Consider the following 6,000-nt stretch of genomic DNA (forward strand, 5'->3'; position numbering starts at 1 on the left):
CGATGGCCCCCACAGCTCCCCACACACAGTATGATGGCTCCAACAGTTCTCTAACACAATATGATTGCCCCATAGTACCCGCATAGAATGATTTTCCCAGCATGATAACCCTCACACAGTACAGTTCCCTGAAGCAGAATGATGGTGTCATGAATGTGCCTCTTCCTGCTCAGACTTTATGGGTATCTGGGATGAGTAGTTCGCAGCAATTGGCAAATCGCAGGTCCTTTTTGGAGTCCGATTTAACTTGAGTGGAGCAAATTGATTTTCACTTGGTGTGGAAGAGGTTAAAAGTTCCTTTTTGATCCTGCTGGGATTCAATATGGCTCTAATCTCAGCTGCTTCATTTCCACTCCCTTCCATTATTTAAACTCACTCCTAGCTCTCTCCTGTGCCCGTTATAGGTTTTCTATGCTGACCTCATTGAAGAAATTGTTCCAGTTTAAGCTGTGGAGTTCCAGTTGTGGGTTTATTTCTTCCTGTGTTTCCTTACTTTATTAGTGAAACTAGTGTCTTGCTGCCCTACTCCCTAGTTAGGGCTAACTCAGAGCCAGCATGGGCTTAGGTACATGTTCACCCATGGAGGGACAGGACCCTTCTAGGTCTAATAGGGAGTGCAGGGTGCAGTCTCAGGTGAATGTTTAAGGGTTTCCCCTCTCCCCTTTCCGTATTGTCAGGGCACCCTTTATCTTATTTCACTCTTTTGTGCCACACATTGGGCATTTCATTGCTCCAGTGTGACATTTTTACTGGCCCATTTTCATTTCAGGATTCTAATATGTATCCTGTCGCTGCTATTGCAAAACAAATGCAGAATATGTCTCTGGAATTGGCAGACTTGCGGTGATTAGTTTGCAGCAGCAACAGCAGACATCGGTTCTGATGGAGTCGGCAGCCAGTCAGTCTCAACCTGAACCCAAGGTGGCCCTTACGGACAGGTTTTCTGGGGAACAAGATAAATTTGTGGTGTTTAGTGAAGCTTGTAAACTCAACCTCAGGCATTGTCAACATTCTTCTGAAAGTGAGGAACGGCTGGTGGGGCTTGTTGTTTCTCTCCTTCAAGAGGATCATCAATCCTGGGCTTTAGCTCTTCTGACTGACTCACAGTGGCCCTGATTGGTAGATGAGTTCTTTGTGGCCGTAAGCTGCGTAAGCTTCAGCAGGGGGATAGACTAGCTGAGGAGTTTTGTTCAGAGTTTTGCAGATGGGCCACTGACTCTAGGTGAAACAACCCTGCCCTTAGAAGTAATTTTTGCCAGGGTCTGTCAGAAGGGTTAAAGACACTCTTGTTTTGTATGAAACTCCTTAGTATTTAGAAGCCACTACATATCGTCTCCTCAAATGTGTATCGAAAGTTTACCCAGCACTTTTCTTCAATTGTCAAACCTCTCACTGAAATGACTAAAAAAGGGCACAGATGTTTCTAAATGGTCTGTACTTGCCTGCCAGGCATTTATTTCCCTGTAGAAATGTATTGCCATTGCACCAGCCCTTATTAAGCCCAATGTTTCTCAACCGTTTATTGTTGAAGTTGATGTGTCTGAGATGGGGGTGGGGTCTGTTTTATCACAGAGGTTGTCTCCTGGTAATTGCCATCCATGTGCCTTTTTCTCAAAAAAATATTGCTGTCTGAAAAAAATCTATGATATTGGTAATAGAGAACTTCTGGCTATTAAATTGGCGTTTGATGAGTGTCATCATTTTCAGGAGGAGGTAGCTCACCCTTTCATAAGCTCTTATACCAGAAATCTGCAAAATGTTTCACTCTGAGACAAGATAATTTTTCACCATATTTAATTTCTTTGTCATTTACCCTCCTGGGGTTAAGAACGACAAGGCTGATGCCTTGTATCAGAGGTTCCATGGGGTAGGTATTTTGAATGACTCTTTTCCTATTATACAAGAGGGTGGGGTCATTGTCACCATTTGCTCAGATCTTGAGGGGGAGGTATTGAAGGCTCAGGGGAACGCCTCCACTCCCTGTCCCTCCGGAAAAAAATTTCAGCCTTTAAATTTGTATTATAAAATTTTAGGAGAACATCATTACTTGGTTTTTGCAGGACACCCAGGTAACAAAGCAACTTTGGAGCTCCTTTCTGGTTGTTTTTGGTGGCTAAGATTACATCAGGATGTTTTTGATTTTGTGTCTACCTGAAAAATTTGTATGCGTTCTAAGACACTGCATATTCGTACGCCCAAGTCTCTCCTACCATTAGTTATTAGTTATTAAATCTGTCTATGGATTTTATTACTAACCTTCCTTCATCTGCTGGAAAAATGATGATCTTAGTGGCGGTGAACAGGTTTAGCAAGATGGCACATTTCATTGCCTTATTGGCTCTTCCAAATGTCAAAAGCTTCGCTCAAGTGTTTATCAGTTAAATTGTTAAGGTTCATGGGGTTCCCTCCAATGTGATTTCAGGGGGCAGTTTTTATCTAAATTTTGAAAGACATTTTGTTCCTGCCTGCTGGTGCATCTAATGTTTTCCTCAGCCCTTAATCCATAATTGAATGGTCAAATCGAATATATAAACCAAAGCTTAAAGATATACCTCAGGTATTTCATTTTGGAGAACCAGGAATATTGGTCATCTTACTTTTGGCAAAATTTTCATTAAATAATCATTGTCATAAGTCCACTGGTAATTCAGCATTTTTTGGTGCATATGGTTTTCTACTTTGGTTTTGCACTTTCTCATGGTAAGGGGTTCCTGGGCAGGAATGTTTTTCTTTGACACTCTTTTCTGTATGGCACAGGGGAAAAGAACAACCTGAAGGTTTTGGTGGGCAGATATAAAGGCATGACTGATAAAAAAAATGTATATGCTAGGTCTGGACCTGTATGTAAAGGACTATGTGTGGTTGTCTACCAGAATTATTACATTTAAAGTTCCTTCCTGGAAACTGGGTCCCAGGTTCTAGGGTCTGTATAAGGTGGTTGCCGTAATTAATCCTATGGCTCTTCGCTTTGTGTTACAGCAAGCACTTAAAATTCACACTGCATTTCATAGATCGTTGCTCAAAAAATATGTTGCGTCATCAAAACCGTCACCCTTACCACCTCCTCTGGCCATGGTGGATGGTAATTTGGAATTTCAGGTAGCAAGAATTTGTGATTTTTATTTTGGTCGCCATTCGGTTCAGTAGCTGGTGCATTGAAAGGGTTATAGTCCAGAGGAGAGAATGTGGGTACCAGCATCAGAAGTAAATGCCAATTGGTTGGTTCATTACTTCCATCGAGGCCCCTCATAGAAGGTGGGAGGTTCTGTCACAAATGTGCCACATCCTGCTGAAACCTTTTTGGTATCTGGGTTCCAAATGTCACAGCGATTGGCAGATCACAGGTCCTCTTTGGAGTCTACTCGGCGTTTATCTTGAGTGGAGCAGATTGATTTTCACTTGGTGAGGAAGGGCTAATAAAGGTACCGTCTCACAGTGGCACTTTGGTTGCTTCTCTGCACTCCTCCTGCATCCTGTGTCAGCGCCGGCCAGCCGCAAAGCACAGCAGTGACGTCACCGCTCTGCTTTCCAGCTGACCGGCGCTGACAGTGCAGAGGAAAGCAGAGCGCCGGAGGACAGACAGCTGAAGGTAAGTATGTAGTGTTTGTTTTCTTAACGTTTACGCTGGTAACCAGGGTAAACATCGGGTTACTAAGCACGGCCCTGCGCTTAGTAACCCGATGTTTACCCTTGTTACCGGGGACCTCGGGATCGTTGGTCGCTGGAGAGCTGTCTGTGTGACAGCTCTCCAGCGACCAAACAGCGACGCTGCAGCGATCGGCATCGTTGTCGGTATCGCTGCAGCGTCGCTCAGTGTGAAGGTACCTTAAGCTGTGGAGTTCCAGTTGTTGTTTGACTTCTTCCTGTTTATCTCCCTTCCATTGTTTCCTTACTTTAGTAATGTGATTAGTGTGTAGCTGCCCTACTAACTATTATGCATGCAGATGGTACACGTATTTCGTGGACCCACTGTGCTAGAGACCTAGCCTACCCTGGAAGGTCGTAACTACAGTGCTTTGTGAAAGTATTCAGCCCTCTGGAACCTTTTGGCTCCCTGGCACATTTCAACCTTTTCCCACATATCATGCTTCAAACATAAAGATACCAAATGTAAATTTTTGGTGAAGAATCAACAACAAATGGAACACAATTGTGAAGTTGAAAGAAATGTATTGGTTATTTTAAATTTTTGTGGAAATTCAAAAACTGAAAAGTGGGGTGTGCAATATTATCCTGCAACTTTACTTTCAGTGCAGCAAACTTGCTCTAGAAGTTCATTGTGGATCTCTGAATGATCCAATGTTGTCCTAAATGCATAATGATGATAAATATAATCCACCTGTGTGTAATCAAGTCTCCGTATAAATGCACCTGCTCTTTGAAAGTCTCAGGGTTCTGTTTGAAGCACAGAGAGCATCATGAAGACCAAGGAACACAACAGGGAGGTCAGTGATACTGTTTTGGTGAAGTTTAAAGCCAGATTTGGATACAAAATGATTTCCAAAACTTAAAACATCCCAAGGAGCACTGTGCAAGTGATCATATTGAAATGGAAGGAGAATCATACCACTGCAAATCTACCAAGACCCGGCCGTCCCTCTAAACTTTCATCTCAAACAAGGAGAAGACTGATCATAGATGCAGCCAAGAGGCCCATGATCACTCTGGATGAACTGCAGAGATCTACAGCTGAGGTGGGACAGTCTATCCATAGGACAACAATCAGTCGTACACTGCACAAATCTGGTCTTTATGGAAGAGTGGCAAGAAAAAAACCATTTCTCAAAGATATCCATAAAAAGTGTTGCTTAAAGTTTACAACAAGCCACCTGGGTGACACACCAAACATGTGGAAGAAGGTGCTCTGGTCAGATCAAACCAAAATCGAACTTTTTGGCAACAATGCCAAACGGTGTGTTTGGCATAAAGGTAAAACAGCTCATCACCCTGAACACACCATAACCACTGTCAAACATGGTAGTGGCAGCATCATGGTTTGGACCTGCCTTTCTTCAGCAGGGACAGGGAAGATGGTTAAAATTGATGGGAAGATGGATGGAGCAAAATACAGGACCATTCTTGAAGAAAACCTGTTGGAGTCTGCAAAAGACCTGAGACTGGGACAGAGATTGTCTTCCAACAGGACAATAATACCAAACATAAAGTAAAATCTACAATGGAATGGTTCACACATAAACGTATCCAGGTGTTAGAATGGCCAAGTCAAAGTCCATACCTCAATCCAATCGAGAATCTGTGGAAAGAGCTGAAAACTGCTGTTCACAAATGATCTCCATCAAACCTCACTGAGCTCAGGCTGTTTGCAAAGGAAGAATGGGCAAGAATTTCAGTCTCTCGATGTAAAAAACTGATAGAGACATCCCCCAAGATACTGTGGACGAGATTTCAGTATATGGACACTGCTGAAGCACAGGAAACAAAGACAACCTATACTGGACTAATGGGACACAGGATACAAGAATAACTTTTACAGACTAGGGACAGGGAACTGGCAACATACAGTTGCACACACCAACAAACCTAACACTAAACTATAGAAGTTGGTCAGGCACCTCCCAATCGAGGGGGGGGGGGCTTATATACAAGATGCCTCCTAGATATTGGCTGGGAGATACCTTGCTGTTTAATACTTTAACAAAAATATCTCTCAGCTGTCAGCTGGGGGCATTTTGCCATGTGTGAACTGCCCGTTTAAGAGCAAGGGAGTACGCACATGCGTACTATGTTCGCTGCCAAAACACAGAGCGGTGCACATAGAGGAGATGGAGGAGGCACCCGGGAATGCTGCTGCGGCCAGGGCAGTGAATAAGTATCCCTGCATGGAAGAGAGAAGTGGACACTACGCAGGGGCGCTGGCAGTAGCGCTTAACTCACTAGCTAGGGCTAGCTCAGGGCCAGCCAGGGCTTAGGCACGTATTCGCACAGGGTGAAGGACCTTTCCAGGGACAATAGCAAGCACAGGGTGCAGTCTCAAGTCAG

This window comes from Ranitomeya imitator, chromosome 7 (genome assembly GCF_032444005.1).
Source record: "Ranitomeya imitator isolate aRanImi1 chromosome 7, aRanImi1.pri, whole genome shotgun sequence".
Taxonomy (NCBI): domain Eukaryota; kingdom Metazoa; phylum Chordata; class Amphibia; order Anura; family Dendrobatidae; genus Ranitomeya; species Ranitomeya imitator.